At 50.8% G+C, this 20,712-nt stretch overlaps 1 pseudogene; it reads right to left on the reverse strand.

Annotated features, from left to right (window-relative positions):
* Nucleotides 1–1,684: 1,684 nt before the first annotated feature.
* LOC133347239 (solute carrier organic anion transporter family member 1C1-like) overlaps nucleotides 1,685–20,712 on the reverse strand; it is a 30,857-nt pseudogene continuing 11,829 nt past the window's right edge.

The raw sequence follows: 20,712 nt of genomic DNA on the forward strand, positions 1-20,712 counted from the left end.
TCGACGCCACTTTTTTTCTTCCGTACGGCCGACGATGTCGATGGAGAGCAACGATCCGTTGAACACGTAGGCGTTCGCGACCAATATGATCCATAATAGAGGGGGTTGGTTTTTTTTTTTGGGGGGGGGGGGTTAAATCGCGATCTAACCCCCAAAAAACACCTCTGTTGTGGAGAGCAACAACTTCGCATTCGAGTGGTCAAACCAGACAGCCGCATGCAGACACTAAGACATTTCCAAATAGTATGTATGCGTCTGTTATAAATGGCAAAGTAGTTAATCTAAGATTGAAGCTTTCGTGACTGCAGAACTTATACTCATTGTTTTTTTTAAGTAAAGTCACGTATGTAGAAATAAAATAAATTTTTAATAAATTAAATTAAAATAAATCACTACGTTTCGAACGCAACACAAGCGCTCATCATCAGGTGGAAATGGGATGAAACACGTAGCGAGGGAACACACATGGAGACACCACGTACATAGCACGTAGAGAACGGCAAACTGCACGTTAACAAATGCAACAAGAAGATGGGAGACGAGTGTCAAAGTAGTTATTCCTCAAATGAGCCTTTTTCGAGGCGGTGCTCATCCGTTCGCAGCCCTGGGCCAGTGGTGGAAATTCCACGTTCCTATGAGGAGGGCGAGTCCATACTGAGGAAAACCGCTGCTGAATTATCCACGAATTGGTACTCATTTGATCGACAACGAAGGGATGATGGGCCGAGTGAACCCAAAACTAGGAAGCGAACTCGCAACCTTCCGCATGCGGCCGCTCGCTTTAGTGCTGGGCTACTCGGCCAATACTAAGTGAATAGCATTAATAAAGTATTACAATAAATACATTAATTATTTCAATTTGACAATGTAAACATGTGATCATATCATCACCAATAATTATTGAGCCATGATAATTGTTTTTTACCCTTTTATCTGGCAACACAACTGACACCTTTTTTTTACAAGGAGTCACGTTTGCATTGACCACAATACCTGCGGTCGGAATGCAAACAAAAAACACAACTCTGATAATGAATGCACTGTCCTTGAAATGGATTGGTCCACACCCGAGACAGCTTTTCTTAGAGCCTAGTCTCACATGGTGTTGGACCAGATGACGCCAAACGGCGCACAACTCAAAGACAATGCACCATCAGAGTATGAGAGCTCTGGGTAAGCATTTACACCATTGGAACCTCCTTTGCCAGTAGCAAAATATGATAATTGGTTTTTTACCCTTTTATCTGGCAACAAAACTGACACCTTTTTTACAAGGAGTCAAAGGAGTGCACACATTATCAGAGTTGTGTTTTTTGTTTGCATTCCGACCGCAGGTATTGTGGTCAATGCATACATTGAGTCATCTTTATCAGCCATCATCTTCCCACTGCTAGATTGTCGCCTCCCAAAGCCATCAACCATCTCTTCTCGTCCTGCTGTGCGAAAATCTACCCAGAGCCGATTAATCGCTACTTCTGCACGATGGGCGTTCCGTTGTTCATACATTAATGTTCCTGATATAATCACATTTAAATATGTAGTGTTTGTGGAATAGTTATGAACCAAATCATTGACACTTCAGTGATATACGCGACTGATGGTGGAACATCGTGAAGAGTAAGAATATACCGTGACTCGGCCGTGCTTGCAAGCGTGATTTAGTAATGGTAACAATAAGCCCAAATTCACAGCAACATTGATTTAATTCATGTTAATGCACCACACATTCTTAATTTACATATATTTGAACAATGCGCATGATTTACATCATATATTGCAACAATTCATATTAATTTGACTTAAATATTGGCATACCGTTAAAAATATACCCAATTGCATAGCTGTTTTACACTCAAGTTCTGCAGGCAAGACTGAGCCTGCAGGCCGACTGTACCACGCGAAATAGTTCGGCCCAGGATGTTGTTCTGTCACACCGTGTCAGCTTACGCATCTGAATACGAGAAAGTGGCGTGTGAAGTCGAAACAGGCCACTTTGAAGGTTGCATTGCTGGTCTTGCGTCTGTGAGTGGGAATTCGTGGGTTGTTAACAATTTAATGGGGGAAAAACATGGATCGCATCACACTTCTCTAATTATACGTTAAGAGAATACAAATTCCCACGTGGTTCAAGGCAACTGAAGTTCTCCACTTTCAGATGATATTTGATGCACTGATATGAAATGACAACGTTAAGCCCGATATACACACACACGTGTGCTTTGAGTTTGTTTTGAGATAGATATGACCCTCGGGACACTTAAGGACAGTCTGAAAACACCCACACAGCGGTCACTAACATTGCCTCCTGCATTAAAAAAACGTTCCTCACGCTAACATTTCAAGCAGTGCCCTTTTCTCACATCGCAAAGAACACTAAACTTGTTTAAATTGTATTTGGAGACGACGTTTTACGAGGTGGCACGGTGATAATGCGTTTGAATTTTGTAGACGGTTCGTTCATCACGGATGAAAATTTACAAATACCGTGAGCTTTTTTCTCCATTCGTAATAAAAGTGGTTCTGTTTGCACCATGAAAAACAGGGAAAAGAAACGTCAAATAATGCCCTCTGGTTATATTAAAATAAATGGACATGCATACAAATAATCCCATTCTGAATTGGAATTTTCAAAAAAGATTCGTAATTTTTGGCTCCAGATTTCTCATTTCCTGAAACACATTAAGTAATGAAAATTATTTTCCATGGGTATTTTGATATTGATCTACAAAAATGGGGGAGTGGTAGCAGTGGTTGCCGCACTGAGTCATAAACCTTACAACCTAAGTTCGATTGCTGGCCATGGATACATTTGGATATTACTATAGTGGAAGGGGTACAGTAGGGGTGACGTTGCTATGTGCCTTTACCCAATTTGGTGATTTGTGAGTATTTTTTTTTAAAACTGGACCATGACGCTTTTCTAATAACTTCATGGGATCTTTAACGTCAAATTTGAAGCAAACAGCGCGCAGAATGTTTGGTTTATGCACCCGCGGTTTTATCCAAGGGCGGCCACTGAACAGCAAACAGCGAACGTCTGCACCAAGCAGCGAGCGCGCGCACGAAGTAGGAAGTGCCTGTGGCAGTGTGCGAGGATCAGAAGATCGTCTCCCTGTCCCGCGTAGAGGGCAGGTGGGTACGCGGCCCGCAGTCCACGTCCACCACCGACGGCGGCTTGAGCGACTGCTGCTCGCTCGTCGCGCTGACGGTGGGGACGGCGCTGAAGCCGGGGGCTCGCCCCTGGGTCTCCGCGCACTCCACCTCCGCCCGCGCTCCCTTCTCCTGCCTCGCCTGGCGCCGCAGGAGCCGGTAGACGTTGGCCAGTGCGACGATCGCCGCCAGGAAGAGTGCCACTAAGAGGGAAATGTAAATTCGCCTGCACAGGTGGGACGGGGCCAGTGGGATGAAGCCTGTGTTACTAGCACGCGAATGAACTTCATGACAGATGTGTTTACTTAAATATGGTTAACTGCTGCAGGGTGAATATTTGATTCATACGCATTAAACAGCAGATACAAATACTTATTTAATGTCATCATAATCCACAGTCCATCCGCTGCTAGATGAAGGCCACCCCGTACTGTCGACACCCCGGCAGTCCTTTGATTCAACAAAACATCTCACTTCCGTGGATGAGCTGATTTTATCACTCCCATCTCTGTGGTGGCCATCCTCTCGGGCACATCCTGTCTTTAGGTTTCCACTCCGTCCCAGTGTCAACCACCCACCATCAATCCCTTCCAGCGATGAGCGTTTGGCACGCGGAAGGAAACGAGTATAGGGTGAAAGCCCGTGCATAACAAGGGGGGATGACACTCATACCTGAGCGAACGAGATTGTTCTACTGTCCTCTCCTGGTCACTTCACGGGTCACGCCTAGGGGCCGTCCATAAATGACGTCACGCGATTTTGGACGATATTTGACCCCCCCCCCCCCCTCGTCACACGGCGTCACAAAAAGTCAGATCCCCCCTCAAATATGACGTCACAAAGCTCTGCCCCCCCCCCCCCAAAAAAAAACATGCTTCAAATCGCTTGAAACTATTGTCATTGTAGTGCGTATCTATTGTGGCGCTGCACTCTGATGTTGTAGGAGAAAACATTAAAAAGTCTATTTAATTAAGTAGAACGTGTTGTCTATTTTTATTTAAAGTTGCGCATTTTGATGTGACGTCACATTCTCAAACCCCATCGTCACGTCATCGTCACAAATGTCTGACCCCCCCCCCCCCCAGGTGCGTGACGTCATTTATGGACGGCCCCTATTGCGAGATTTTCTTATTCTTCCCACCGTACGCACCAGTTACTTTTGTAAGTCGGAGGTGGCAATCCTAGTGGAGAGAGTTTTGCGCGACAAACCCAAAGGCGTTGGAGTCGTAGATGCGGCACGAGCCCCTGCCGCTGCAGGCCGAGCCAGTCGACTTCAAGCACGTGGAGTCAATGGCTGCTCCGAAGTAGATAGGAGCGGGGATGCCGCCTGCAGGAGAGACGCGGGCACTGACTCGTGCTGCGCGAGACTGGCACGGCCCAGCGGTGGCGCGTTCGACGCTCCGTTGCCGAGTTTTGCCAGCACTTCCCCAAAGGGGACGCCGGCCGCCGAATTGTTGGGAAACGAATCAAGCGGTGGCGGCGAGGCTTTCGCGAGGGTGGTGCCAGCGCCACAGCAGCGGGGGCGAGGGGGGGTTGGGGACAAGGGGGTGAGTGGTTGGAGGGCGCGAGGATGGCGCTTCGCCACGGCAACCACAATGCCTGGCTACGGCTCTCGGTGGCAGTTCGAAAACATTGCGCGGAGAGATTGTATGGGAGAAATGGGCCAAGTGAACTGAGCACGTGGAACTGTGAGATGTGACAGGAAAGGGAGGAGCGGTGGGTTTTCCAGGCGGTGCAAGTACGCAAGTATAACCTGTGGCTGTGTCCACCTTACCAAGGGTTCGCGTGAGCAGAGACTGAATTCCCAGCGCAAATGACTTCAGGTCTGGGCGGATGCTCCTGCGCCCACACGCAAGTGCACAGGGAAGAGTCATGGTACCGCTAGACTTCTCCGGTGTGTGTGTTTTTTGTACCGCGCATTGTTTGGCACGAGGTCCACCGTTACCGAAACATTATCCCAGCACAGGGAAACGTCGGACACCGAGCCAAACGACACGCAAAACGCCACGAATACGCATCCGAGAGCTGCGCAGCGCAACCGTGAAATCCGATGCTGGTCGCGACCCCTGCTGTGAAGGAATTTCTGATGATGCTTGTTACGATACTTGTGCTCAGCGCCGCCCGTAGGTTTTCCAGAAGGCCCGGTGCTGGAGGCCTGGGGCAGAATGCCACGTTAGGCCCCATTATTCGTTAGTGACGAAAAAAAATGATTCCAACAGTTGTGAGGTCCTCCTTTGTGTGATGCCCAGGGCTAAATGTCCCTTTTGCCCTCCTTCCCACCCACCCTCTGTGCCGGTGTTGGCGGTGTTGACTGTGCCAGGGTGCCATGGTGGCGAGATGTTAACTACCTCGCCTCGTATGCAGGAGGTCGTGGGTTCGATCCCGACGCCTCTAAATTTGGAGTTTGCATGTTCTCCCCGTGGTCGCGTGCATTTTCCCCAGGTCCTCCGGGTTTTCCCTCCACATTTAGAATCAACGTGCGTTTTAAGAGAAGTTGGCTGCTATAAATGTCGACGCGATATGCCACTTTGTTAAGCAATCATTTGTAGCCAGGTCAGTACTGGAAAAAAAACGATCTATAGAGCTCAGTGGCACTTTACCTGGTTTAAAAAAAAATTCGTTTACAGTTTTTTTTTAAATAGTGTTCTCGAGCAGAGGTCGATGGCGCAACCCACTGTCGTTCATGGTGAAGGAGGCGCTGCACGCGTGAGCGGGGCTCGTGTCGAGGAAGCGGATGGAAACGCGGCACACCTGATGAAGAGCATATAACCCGGAGTGAAGCTGAGCGCGCTGAACAAGGATGACGTGAGAGCCGTTGCGAGGAAGTAGAGGAATTTTTTGTTGCAGTCGTCTCCACGAGGACACTGGCCCAGCGCAGCCGTGCCGTTCCACATCGCGGTGCCGGAGGAGGAGAAGGAGGAGGAGTTCCCAATGCATATGCATTGGTCAAACAGCTGTGAAGATGAGCACAGGGTCATTAACGAGGAATGGCATCGAAGGTAACGTATTTTACTACGAATTGTTTTTTAAAGTAATTTGTCCGAGCTAGCTTTCGTTACAGGAAATTTATTTTACGTTGTTTTATGTTGTCGCGCTTTTTTATTCCTTCTGTAACGTCATTGCTTTTGCTTCATCATTCTACTACTCATTTTGTTGAACCAGGGCCAGTTACTCTTACAAATGAGACTCATCCTGACCTCTTGAGTCGCCACCTCGTTCAACGAAACAAACTTGAACTTCCAAACGTGAAACAACAAAACGACAGGGCGCCTCACAACGTTTACATCCGTGACGCTATTTTGGAAGCGAGTAAGCAAACACCCGCGCACTAATCCTTTGCTCCGGTTGAGTGCCTTGCGGCGAAGGGAGGGGTGGTGGTGGTGGGGGGGGGGAGAATGGCGGCTCTGACCGTGTCCCTGCCGCTGCCGCGCATGACGGAGCACCCGGCGAGGCAGGGCGACGCGTAGGTGACGCCGTCCGCGCCGCACACCGGGTCCCACGCGCCCGAGGAGCACGCGCAGTGCGCGTTGCACGGAGCCAGCAGCGACCCGCCCAGCGAGCCCGCCGTCCTGCCCAGCGCGTGGACAGACAACTTTGCTCAAAGTTTTATTTTAAAATTTGCACCACAAATTACCCAATTGGGGGAGGGGCGGGGGGTAGACCACGTAGCCGCATTACCCTCCGTTGGCCATGACTTCTACCTATCTGTGACACAACGAGCACCATTCCTTCACGATAGCCTTGCCCAATAATAATGGCGCGACGACCAGACGTAACAACGATCGTCGTTACTTCTGACTGCTTGGCCGTAGTGCGCTTACCCTTGGTACGGGACGCTGATGCCGGCGACGTGAGCTCCGTCGCACCCGATGAAGAAGTAGATGATCATGAACAGCAGCGCGGGCAGGCGGTGGCACAGAGCGAGCGTCGCGAGGCCCAGCAGCGAGGGATTAATTCGCTTGCAGATCACGCCACCCAGGAAGATGCCCAGAGCCACCATGGGGAGGTTCGCCGCGCCTGTGGCGGTGAGAGACGGGCGAGTGAGGCTGGGCGAGGGGCGTGCGTGCCGTGGATTTGCGCAAATTGGATCTAAACTATGGCATCAAAGCCTCAGTTTAGATCCAGGTGTGAGTCTGTGGGAGTCAAATTTCCTTCCACGACTACCACTTTAGAACGCAGGGAGTCATCATGCCGTGGAACTCACGCAGCTCTGGCGCAGGCACCTTTGCCGACGTAGACCAACATATTGCACTTATTTAATGCCCAGTACCGCGAGGAGAACTGTGGTGTAACTGTGATTATAAAACAAAGAGCTTCTTTGGAAAGGGGTACGTTAACCGTCCGGGTGAGTCGTCGGTAGAACAAGCGGCTCGTGATGAGAACGTTGCGAGCTTAGCGCCCGGCTGGGGGTTCACACCGCCCACCACTGGGCTCCGACAAAACGAGTACCACTTTGCGGGGGAAGTCAACGGTGGTTGTCCGGTGGCAAGACTCGCCGTCCGCATTAGGAAGGTGGAATTTCCGCCGCCGGCTCATGGCCGCAAAACCAGAGATGAGCGCCGGCGCCCCGAAGCTCATTTGAGCAGCAGGAGGTCACTTGGGACGGGAGCGCGTGGCGTGCGAACCGATGATGAGGTTGCTTTTGGAGGCCGTCTGCCCGAACTGCTCTTGGATGTACTTGGGCGAGAAGGTGGAGGAGCCCGCGATCCAATTCATGAGGAAGATGTAGTTGACGAGCAGGACAAACGAACACGGGGTTCGAGAGCAGCGCGCGCAGCGACGGCATGAACTCTGCAGGGAGAGGTGACGTACAGAGACAAAGATTCCCCTGTTATAACCTTTAACATACTGTTGGGGCGAGTGCTGTTAGTGAGCACCTATGAAGGCCGGAACGTCACAAGAGGGGGCGGGTAATCAGCACCACGCCCGGCCGCCTTTGTCTCCCAAGTGGCGATGTTTACACGCATTTGAGGCTGAGTCGACCTAGATGAGGCCCAAGACCGGTTCAGATATTCGTCACTGGTGTTGATCGTGAGTGGGAATCGAGCTCGGGTCACAGGGTTTATAGGGCAGTGCGCTCCCCACTGCACTTCCTCTCCCCGAGGTGATGTGCACAAAGACAAAGAACCCCCGTATATGTGATGCCACAGCGGCGAGGCCGCTCTGCCGACGCCGTGGCCGCGACGTTGCCACCACCGAGCGACGGGGCCGACGCGGCTCTTCCCTCACCACCCCCCACATGAACACACACACCCACACCCCCACATAGAGCCCCGAGGGGAGGTCACCTGGCCGACAGGTTTTCACCCAGAAGCCCTCTCATGGGACTAATCTTCACGGTTTCCTGCGGCCAGGGAATTGGGCGATCTCCCCCGAGGCTAACTCGCACCGCGGCACCGTGACCTGGGTTGTAATTACACGGTCACGACGGGGCTGCTCAGCCACCGCGGGTAGAAGACACACACAACACACACGGGTCAGCAGGCAGGTAGGGGGCGGAGTCACAAATGGCGGGAAACAGAGCAGGCCCTCTGATTGGTAGGACAAATGTGCTTGTGCACATTTGTCGGACGTCTGAGAGAGCACCGGTCCGGGGAGAATGGCAGAAAATCCGAGCCACTTGATTGGCCGGAAAGGCCAGCGGATCAGCGCCGAATTCTCTTTGATGTAAAGAACAACAAAAGGCGAGAGAAGGTAGAGATAGAGTTAGTCGTGCTCTTCTCAAGTCAGGATCGGAGCAGTCAGTTTGCCGGAAACAGGATCGTCCGTAAGACGAGTCTCAGCGCTCCCAGCGAGAACCTCGTGCAGCCTCGCCTCTCCTCGGCTTCCCGCACATCCGAGGCGAACCGTGAGTACGTATGATAGAGTGGGGGTTTAGCGTAAAAGCCTAGGGAGATTCATTCCAAGTAGGCGAGGTAGGTTGGGTTTAGACCATCGGGAGATAGGTTAGCCTTGTCCTGCTGACTCAGACTGGTTTTTGGGTAATAGTAGCTCGCAGACACGCCGGGAATAAATCGTTAGTGATCGATAACAGCCTCGTGTGGTTTCTATGTGTGTGAGGAAAGTGCATGGTGGTGTGTGTGCGCTCGCCGTAACGCGTGTGGGCGGTGCGCGGTGTCACGGTGGAAGAAACGCTGCGCCCGAAGGACCCTGCAAGTACGCGTTTCATCCTGCGAACACTGACCTCCGCGCTGCGTGTGTGGCTGGGTGCGCGGTATCCCGGGGGAAGAAACGCTGCGCCCGAAGGACTCCGCGAGTGCGCGTTTCGTCCTGTAACCCCTGACCTCTGCTCCGTGTGTGCATCGCCGAGCATGGTTGTGAGAGCGGAAGACGTCGCGTTTGAGTGGCTGCGCGTTTACGAGTGTGGGCCGTGGTGTGCAGGCAGTCTCCTACTAAAGTTTGAGAGAATGCACGCGGAGAGTGGGTGTGGATGACCCGAGGTGGCCAAGGGCCAGCCAAGAGTTACGTCTCGCAGGGGGGAAACGGCAGCAGCGAGGAGGGAAGAAGAGGAGGAGGAAGGGGGAGAGGAATCGGGGGGCAGCAGCCCTTACATATAGTCTTAACAGACTGTTGGGGCACCTATGAAGGCCGGAACGGCACACGATGAGGTGGGTGGCCAGCACCACGCCCGACCGCCTTTGTCTCCCCAGTGGCGATGTTTACACACCGCACCGGGTACTCATTTGAGGCTTAGTCGACCTAGGAGAGGCCCAGGACCGGTTCAGATAATCGTCACTGGTGTTGGTCGCGAGCGGGAATCGAACCCGGGTCGCCAGGGTTCATAGCGCAGCGCACTGACCGCTACACTACCGCTCCCCACAACAGGCACACAGACACATGACGCCGCGCAGTATTTGCTCACTCAACGAGATAATCACTTGAAGAGAGGCGCAAGGAAGAACCATAAACAACCGGGATAACAGCCAGGTGGGGAGCCCGCTGCAACAATTTCCCAAGGTCTGCGGTTCTCGAGATATTAAGATGTTTTTGGGCAATTAATGGATGTTTTCCACGTGGGAGGAATCCGTAGCACCCGGAGAAAACACATGTAGGTGAGGGGGCAACTTTCTATCCCATACAGAAGGGACAGATTGAGAGATCTGTCCAGAATGTTGTGCACCCCTGGCCACTATTGTTTTCTCCGCAGCGCTGATGTTTACGTTCCACAGCAGACACTCGTTTGAGACTAAATCAGCCTATAGGAGGTCCACAACAGGTTCAGATATTTGTTTTTTTTTGCCTCTGATGTTATCCATGGGCAAAAGTGCTAACCGAGTGCGTGAACCACATCGCTTCTGAGTGTCCACACGCTGCTGGGGAAACGATGCATGTGAGGTCATGAACACAGATCCCCGTGTAATCTACAAGCGCTGTTAACGGACACCTATAAAGCTAGGAACTCGGCTAGGCACACCATAGCAGGTACTTATTTGTGGCGGAATTGACCAGGGAGAGGCTCAGCACCGCTTCAGATAACCACCACTCCGTCCCAAGTTCGATTCCCAGCTGTTTGGTGGGAATCGAACTTGGGATGGCAGCTTCGCTATCCACTATGCTACCACTCCCTCCAGAGAGTAGGGGCGCACACACCTTTAGCCAGCGACGCCATACTGACTGGAGTGGCGAGTGGTTTCTGCCCCAGCTCGCGCTGTAGCAGGACCTTCTGAGCGTTGACGTCCTCTTCCTTGACGACCGGCTCGTGCTGGCTCTTGGCAGGGTGCGCGACCTCCTCCTTGCCGGCTGCTTCGTGAGCTTTCTCTCCCGCGCTCACAGCGTCCAGGTCTCCGCGCCCGTCTCCCGCCTTCGTCGCCACCGCCACCACCTCCTCATCCTCGTGGGGCACAGAGGCCGGGAAGAACCAGAGCGGGAGCGCGGTGAGCAGCGTGATGCCCCCGGCGATCAGGAAGCCCAGCCACCAGGCCCCGACCCAGCGGGAGTCCTGCGGAGAGATGGTCACCTCCTCTGCGGCCGCAACCAGGGGACGGCGGCGCGGAGGGCCAGGGGGGTCCAGGGAACGGTGGGAAGGGGAAAGAGGTGTTAGGGTGCGCAGTGTTTGCAGTGCACGTAAATGTTTTGAGATACACAGGTGATGAGGGTTTGCAAATACAGGTATCCCTCGATTGTGCGAATGTTCGGTTTGCGAAATTTCGCGTTCCCGCAATTGACAAATTATGGACACTTTTCGATGAATGAAATCGAATTTACGAGTGAACAAAATTTCACACGGCACGCCCCATGAGATCAAACAAGAAGCACTCAGGAGGCTGCGCCATCCATCTATGCCAGCGCCCTGTAGTGCAACGATAACGCCTCCACATCAACTTTCCAGTCATTCCAACATGAATCATGTTTTGGTGAGTTCCCTGAAAAGGTTCATTATGTCTGTTTAAAAAAAATACAATTCAATCGTTTTAATATTCAAGTTCTTTATTATAATTATTGTATTTTGAAAAGTGATATTCGTGTATATTTTTAGATAAGGAATAGAGTTGAAATGTCTGAAGCACAACCCTACTTTTTAGGATTAAATTAATTTGGAAAGCCGTGTTTCTTTTGAAGAATGCATCTCTTTCGTAAATCGAGGGAAACGTGTATGGGGAGTTTGCAGAGGTGTGGAGTCAGACTCGAGTCATGAATTTGATGACTTCAGACTCGACTTGGACTTGCATAACAATGACTTTGTCCCACCTCTGAGGTGTGGACTCGAGTCATGTGACTTGGACTCGAGTCAGACTCGAGTCATGAATTTGATGACTTCAGACTCGACTTGAACTTGCATAACAATGACTTTGTCCCACCTCTGGGAGTTTGTTTGTACGTCCCGACAACTCAAAGAGCTTTACATCATCAAATATTTCAATGCCCTGACGCTGTCTAGCCAAGGAGTGGCAACCGTCCCGCGCGGCACATGGCGTGCACAACACAGGCCTGAGAATGAGTCTGCCAGCAAGGGGGCGATGCTGCTATGAGGTCTCGCTTAGGGGGTGCCGTGATGGCGAGATGTTAGCTACCTCGCTTGGTATACAGGAGGTCTTGGGTTCGATCCCGACCCTGACGCCTGTGTATTTGGAGTTCGCATGTTCTCCCTGTGGTCGCGTGGATTTTTCTCCGAGTCCTCCGGTTGTTCTCTCCAAATTTAGAATCAATATGCTATTAGAGTATTTGGATGCTATAAATTTCCACATGATAAACCACTTCGTTGAGCTATCATTTCTGGCCAGGTCACTTCTGAAAAATAGCTATATAGCTCAGTGGGCCTTACCTGGTAAAAAAACATAGTTTCTAATTTAAATAGTTTGTATGATGATATAAAAAGAGTTAATCGCTTTGGATGCGATCTGAACTCTGTAGAGATGTCTCCTCCTCGCTACTAGAAATAGGTTTAATTGAATATAGATTCATCCTTTTAGTCTATTTTGAGTTTAGTTTTCATGTTATGGCTTTTGCCATCTCGGTGAGCCAGGTCACTCTTGCAAATGAGACTATCATGGCCTCTTACTTCAGGTTCCGCTCACCACACTTTCACACAGCAAGCACGAGCAGAATGACCAGTCATTGTTGACACATGCCTGTATCCATCTTCTCATCGCAAAGCAAGAAATCCCAGCAACGTTCCAAAATATAATAATAATAATAATAATATTTAGGCATGTGAGGTTACATCACTTAGAAGGTTGAATGTAATTGCTTGTTGCCACCACTGCATCCGCTAGAGGGAGCTCTATGTGCTACGAAGAAGGGCGTTTGCGCGGTGTTATTGACCGACTGCATTGTGTTGAACATTTTTGATTTGTGCTTATGCACCACTGCCAACGCAGTATCACCGTGAAAAGTTGTTTAATTGTGCAGTGACGGATCAATATTATTTGCGGGCCACCATTTCCAAGTGGGAGGCCTCACGTGGCCAGGTGAAGCGAAGTCATAGTCTGTAAGTTCCCCACCACTGCTCTGGTCTCTAGAGCAGTGGTTCTTAACCCTTTTTTGGCTACCCTCTTGCTGGGAACTTGCCAAGACTGAGCAATCATTGGAAAGACGTTATTAACCAGTTTATGTCATAACTGGCTGTGATGTTCCCTCCCTACCTACCTATGTTAGCAGTTATTTTCGACTCTCTGAATTACGTTCACATACACAGCCACCGTTAGCTGTTTGTAAATGGCGGCTTGCCATCCTCTTCCACCTCCATGTGGCGATGGCTCCCGCGATATTTCTCACCTGATGACGATTGCTTGTGTTGCGATCGAAACGTCGTGACATTATTTTTTATTATTTTTTATTATTTGATCTATTTACGTGGCTTTACCGAAAGACCCAAGAATATGTTATCGTTGGCAGATTCGTACATTATTCACAAATGACTTTCATGTACAATATAATTTTGACACATGTATAAATCACCTCGCATACCCCCTGGGACATTACCCCGTATCCCAAGGGGTCCACGTACCCCCCCCCCCCCCCCCCCCGTTGAGAACCTGCGGCTCTTTAGGGACCGCTTCGTGACGTCATTTATCAAGGACCACCGTCTCGCATTTGCCACACGCATTTCGGCTCTTGAAATATTGAGTTGTTTTTTTTTTTTACCGAATTCGAACAAAAAATTCTCTTCGTGTTATATTTTGGTTGCAGACCCCCTTGCTCTGGAAGCCATGTCTGCGACGCCACTCTGTGCCAGCGATCTGGGCCAACCTTACCCATGTTAATGAATCCCAGATCAACAAACAGTCTCGCGCAGAAGGAACCAATCAGAAAGCCAACAGCTGGGCCCATGAGACCAACGGTCATGATGCAGCCTGCACACACACACACGTGGACATGCATCGCACAAAGACACATTATCGAGTGACAAATTAAGCACTCGCTTCCGTATTTAGAGGGAAGGGTCCCAGATTGAGCTGGCACTTTGTAAAATGAATGATTCCTTTGCTTATAAGTCACCAGGAAAATCTGTTAAGGTGGAACATTTAGTTCGCGAGTGTCCAGGGTGTTCATTGACATGTACATAGTGGACACGCGATGGCTCGTAGCCACACAATTAGTCACGGTGAACAAAGCTTGAAGCACAGTCTGAGGCCGCGACCTCTGTATTCATAGAGAACGTTCTGCATTGTCTGCTCAATAACCCCATGCTGTATCAGATGTCTATTACCTTTCGTCACGCAAAAATACCGTTTGGTTCACCTGCAGGGCAAAATACAACTGGTCACATACAGACAGCATCATGAACTCAAAAGGTGCCTCCTGTGTTATCTCCATATATATAAAAGGCAAAGTTGTGAATATGTTGTCTGTTCAAAATGTTTAGCGTACTTCCCGACATACAACAAACTGGAAATTTGCCATGTGGGTAATTTCCAGACTGTACACCATGCAAAAATTATAAAAATACACTTTTTTGGAGGGGGGAGCTCAATAATGCATGTATCTTTTTTGCACGGCAAGTGAGCTGTGACGTTAAATCTGTCACGTGACCCGCGCATGTGGAAGCGTAACGCATTGTAGTGTCGTGGTTAGCGCGCTGCGCTACGAACCCGGTGACCCGAGTTCGATTCCCGCTCACCACCAGTAACGATTATTTCAACCGTTCCTGGGCCTCCTCTAGGTGGACTCAGCCTCAAACGAGTAACTGGTGTGGTGTGTGAACATCGCCACTGGGGATACAAAGGCGGCCGGGCGTGGTGAATCCAAGTCCCGGGCGAAGCCGGGTAGTAAAGCTAGTATATTACAAGGCAAAGCTGCTGTGGTGTTATGGTTGCCACACTGGACTTGCAATCCAGAGGTTATCGGTTCGATTCTATCGCCTGGCAGGGCAGCTGAAACAACGGGGCAGGTTTCTTAAATCTCCCCCCCACCCTCCGCCTCTTTCCACCCAGCAGTTTAAATGGGTTTACCAGTCAGTCGACCGGCAGATCACATGTGATGGGGTAAAGTGTGGGTACTCACTCCCACTTCTTCCGATACATCTGGAAGAGTAGGCCAAATACCCTCTTCTCTCTTTGACTTCCCTCGAGATGAGGCTCTTCCACCAGCAACAGCTTCAGAAAGCAATTACGGGACTGGACTTTAACCTTTCAATCATTACCACTAAACATTATTGATGTCCCAGGCAAGCCTGAAGGACGGCCTCCGATTGTCCGACCGCTCGCCGGGATCTGGCCTCTCCACCGACCGCACGCACGCACCCAGGTAGAAGGCGGAGTTGTCGGCGCGCGCGTGGTCGTCCAGGAAGGAGATGCCGAGGGGAGTGATGGGCGACTCCCCGATGCCTCTGAGCGCGTTCCCCACGAGCACGAGCACCCAGAGTAACGACCGCGTCTCGTGCTGGCAGCCTGCGGGAGAGACGCGGACGACGCAGCCGGGAGCCGCTGAGCAGAAGCATATCGAACAAAAGCGTATGGCCCCCCAAGTAGCTCGGGGTGACCCAGATTTCGTGACGAAAAAAATCGAGGAACACCACATTCTTTATCATCTCGAACTCAGATCATAATAAACATAAATAATAATTAATAATTAAAACATATAATAGGCACTCCCAGGAGACCGTGTGGCAGATGGGATGTTTAAAGAAATCTAGTCTTTACGCGGAGAAACAGATATGTGCGGGAAGTGTGTCATCTGCTTATTTATTGTCACTAATAAGCATCGAAGCTCATCATTCTCATTACACAACTAAAAATAACTGAATAATTAAGTTTTTAACGGTTAACGTAGTTTGTTGCACGCAACTGTGATATAACTGAGCTGCGTAGCTTCGTGTGTGTTTTTTTATTGTTTTGATTACAACTCAATGCGAGCCCGGTACAAAACGCCGATCGCAGAATAGAGGGGCAACAGAAGCTCCATGCACAGGAGCCCTATGAGAGGGGGGTGGTGGGATATGGCTCACTGCACCACTCAGGTGGAGACGACCTGGTGGGGGTGGGCATGCAGGTTTACATGTGTAATGTGGGCGTAAGCGACCTTCCGGATGTGACGTCACGGAGAGGTGGAGTTATGTGACGTGGGAGAAAGGTTCGGGTCCTTAAGGGGAGAAACCGGAAGGAGACGGGAGAGAGTGGGAGACTGAGCAAGGGTGAGGCCACGCAGGGCGAAACCAGGGAAGGGTGGCACCGTCGGCCAGCGGTGACCAACCACGGGAGCAGCCAGCGGGGCTGCGGGAGGAGACAGCAGTGGGGCTGCTGGAGAGGGAGAGCGGTGCAGGAGCTGCAGCGAGTACAGCCAGGGAGGCTGTGTATGGGAGACAGCAGCAAGGCTGCTAGGAGCTACGGGAGCGACAGGGAAACAGCCGCGAGGCTGTCCGAGGCTACGGGAGCGACACGAGGAGGAGCTGCAGCGAGTACAGCCAGGGAGGCTGCGTGAGAGTAACAGCAGCGAGGCTGCTAAGAGGCTACGGGAGCGACAGAGACCAACAGCGGGGCTGTTAGTGGTGACGGGTGTAACAACAGCGTCGGCACCGTGTGGAAAGTCTCAAAGGAGGACAGCCGTGTGGGAGACAGCAAACGAACCGAATAAAGGACACCAAGCCAGATATCGTGGTCGAGTCTTTTATTACACATGGGGCAGGGGACATGGGTAAGCAGGAAGATAACTATCATACCGGGGGAAGAAAAGGGACAGGGGGAAGGAGAAGTCCCTCTGTTTCAGATTGTAAATGTTGTGGCTTGGCTCTACAACACACCGGTGTGTTGTCCTAGTGACGAATTGGCATGTTCTGTTTACGTGACAACCCTTACTAGTCGGCTGTGTCGGGTGGTGGCGGGTTTAACGACGCATATTTACATGATCTAACCCCCCAAAAAAACCTCTAATATGGATGATATTGGTCGCGAAAGTCTACGTGTTAAACATTAAATTTATATCCAAAAGTTCCCCCATGCTTCCTCACTCAGGCCAAAATAGCGGTGAATTGAGACCTCATAGTTTGTGAACGGGATTTGGGGACATCGTTGGCATAAAGGGTTGCTTTGTTTTCTGTAGCGCCACATCTTCCTCCTGAGATCTGCTGACTTCTCCTAATGCTCTCAGCAAATGGGACCGTGGTCAGGGTAAACAGCCGAGGTGAAAGAGGGCAACCCCTGCCTTGTACCTCTGCTTAAGGCAACGTTGCCAGATGTTAAGCCATTTGCAACCACACGAGGCCATAGGATTAGCGTGTAGGAGTCCGCACATGTTGATGAACGAGGGGGGGGGGGGGAGCCGAATTTGTTCATCACCCGAAAACAGAGAGGCCGATTCAACCCTGTCAAATGCCTTTTCCTCATCCATGGTGAGAGCGTAAGTCTATTTTCGTTGAATGAAAGGCATTTGATGTCATGTAACATTGATTTACGCTGTTTTCAACGTCTTCTGTAACGTGGTCGCCATTTGCCTACTTTTGCTCAAATGTCGAATCTGCTCGTGCAGTGACCAAGTAAAGTTGCCGTATCGAGATCGTAGAGAGGCACGGGAGACATAACAGATTCACTGCTGGAGTTTCCCGGGGGGCTAGCGCCGGATAGAAACGGGGAACGCTAAACAGAAGCAAAAAAATGTTGCCAACGTCTCCTAATTAACGAGCGATGGGCAAGGGTGAGTGGAAACGAGGTCTGGCGGGGTGTGGGGGTGGGGATGGAGGTAGAATGCTGTCAAAGCACGTGCATTCCACAGAAGGTAACGCTGGAAGGGGATATACCTGGGAGACTTAATGAATCGAGATATAAAAGAGACATTGTACAAGTCGGGGAGAAGCGGCCGGGGGCGGGGAGGAACGAACCCAGGTGAAGAGAGAGACTGACGCACTGCCGGTCGGTGCGCACGCGAATTCGTAGACAAAGATTCCCCTCTTAAATTTCGATTTAAAGCTTTCGTGACTGCAGGGATTCATCTTCTAGGTTCTTTCGGTAAAATCACGTTAAGCTTAAATATACGCTGCCAAGCCTGGTGGTGTTCATTCAGACGCTGTCTTTCCACCTGAGGACGGCTGCTTGCGTTGTGGCCGAAACGTCGTGACAATTATTTTATTATGGATTATTTTTCTAATTTTATTATTTCCCTTCTACGTGACTTTACCGAAAGAACCTAGAAGAAAAATTCCCCTCGTCGCTTTCACGGACTGTTGGGAGGAGTGCGGTGAGCGAGCACCGCACGGCACATGAGGGGGTGGCTGGCTGGCACCCGCGGCCCCCTGTCGCCTTTGTCTCCCTCGTGGCGATGTTCACACATCGCAACAGGTATTTATTTGAGGCTCTGGCCACCTTGGGGATACCCGGGACCGGTACAGATAATCGCCGCTGATGTTGGCCATGGGCGGGAATCTAATGTTGGTGACTGGGTTCGTATTGCAGCGTGTTAAGCGACTGCACTGCGGCTCCCCCACGATTTTTAAGCACGCACACAGAGACACACACAGCTGTTCGCCTGCTTCCTCCTAGCCAAGAAACTTGTTTTGACTCTGATTCGTGTTTGCATCCTTGCTGTATGTTAATTTGTGTTATTGCGTTTGACATTTTGGTCATCCAGATAAGTCACTCAGTTTTAAGAAAAAAAAATGCTTGACCCATTTTGGCATAATACAGTCAAGATATTAAAACACCAAAATAGACACCCATTACGTGGCAACAAGTCTGCATTAACCACACAGACTTGTGGTGAAACATGATTTGATAATGCATGCATTGTCCTTGAAACGGATTGGCCTACACAAGATAAAGCCTCTTTGATGCCTTTGTCTCACCAGTGCTTGACCAAATGCTGCCAAAAGGCAAACACTACAAGGACAATGCAAATTCCAAAGAGCATTAATAGCTTGATTTGAAGCTTTCGTGACTGCAGGAATCCATGCTCTTTTGGTAAAGTCACGTAGGTAACAGGCACAGAAAACGGGGCGTTAAAGATGTAAAGTCACGTATAAATACCTACGTGACTTTACCGAAAGAACCAAAGAGCATTAATAGCTTGTGAAAAGCACACATTATCAAAGCATAGTCGTTTGCACATTTTACCACAAGTGTGCGCGGCCAATGCAGACCTAATGCCGCGTGAACAGGTGCCTATTTGGTGTTTTAAAACATCTTTAACGCCCCGTTGTCTGTGCCTGTTACATCATCGTGACATTGACCTCTTACTTTCGTCTGCCGGCCGTGGCGACTGCGGCCCCTGGGTGTCGAGCGGGGGACGCTGGGACAGCTCGCCGGAGGCGCCCCACTGGACCTCGTGCGCCGCACACACGGGCCTCTCCGCAGTCACGTTCACGCTCCCCAGGGCGATGCTCTCGTACGAGTACCTGCGCGCGGGACACACGCGCTGAGCACGAGTACCTATTCTCAAATCCTCCATCTCCCTTCCCGCTGCGTCTGTCCAGCCAGCAGGATGGATGTGTGACCACAGTGTGGGCATGACCAGTCTCTTCCCAAAACATACGGTCAACATGGAAGGGGAAATCAAACACCCTTTCGATTTCGCCAGAGTGGAGGCCCCTCCCGCCGGCAGTCTCTTGAGTATGCTATTGCCTTTTACAACGGCAGCGGTAGACGGGCAAAGGGGAAGAAGTGAGTGGGGTGGGGCAGTGGAGAGAGGGACACTGGGACACTGGGACACTCGCCGCTCCATCTCGACCGGTGCCGCTGTCAATAGGATTTTATCTCCCTGCTTTTAGGACGCAGTCTCTGGGCTAAACCGACGAGGGGTGCGGGCTGGGGTGAAGGTTCCACTGGCGCTGGTTAGCATACCTCTCCATGTGAGCAGATACTCATTATGGATATCAGACCAGTCATGGCTCAATTACAACATCGCCCCCCGCTAGTTGTGTACGGGTGTAAGGAGGAGCTCACCTGCCCATGAGGAAGTGCGGCAGGGCTATGAGCAGGGTGCCCAGCCCCATGAGGGTGGCTCCGTGTGTGTCTTTGTGTGGGAGTGTAAGGAGGAGCTCACCTGCCCATGAGGAAGTGCGGCAGGGCTATGAGCAGGGTGCCCAGCCCCATGAGGGTGGCTCCGGCTGCGATGATGCGAGGACGATGGAAGCGCGCCCCAAAGTAGCTCACAGCCGTGATCACCAGCAGATTGCCTGGTGGCAACAGCAGTGAGAGAGAGAGGTGTTCCCCGGTTTAGCTGTATTATTGCTGTTTTAGATCGGTTGGGTTCGTCCTGTTAGGAAGCACCTATGCTGCAGCCATTAAAAACTGGACATCTTTGTCTTCCCAATGCTGATGGTTGCTCACACGACTGCGCCAAGCACTCCTTTTAGACTAAGATGACAATAGCGAATACTGAGATGACCGCGTTGCTGTGCATAACCATCAGAGATCAAATTCGCACGCACAGGGATCTCGATATCCTGCCCTGGTCACAGCAAGGGGGCCATGGCCGCTGGCATGCTCCACTGAAGTTTTGAGACTGTTTGTAAATGTACATTTAACTTTGCCACGGAGCACACTGAGAGCGGGCTTGTGTGGCTCCCTTTTGTTAAGAAAGCTGCACACTTCACTCGGGTTGCCATACATTTTGAATTTTGGATGTTCACCTGTACGGGGTAAAGTAATTATCATCTGTGTTCGAGGTGGCATTGATTTAATTATGATCTGGTGG

This window comes from Lethenteron reissneri, chromosome 25 (assembly GCF_015708825.2).
Source record: "Lethenteron reissneri isolate LAM-NWPU_2019-01 chromosome 25, ASM1570882v1, whole genome shotgun sequence".
Taxonomy (NCBI): Eukaryota; Metazoa; Chordata; class Hyperoartia; order Petromyzontiformes; family Petromyzontidae; genus Lethenteron; species Lethenteron reissneri.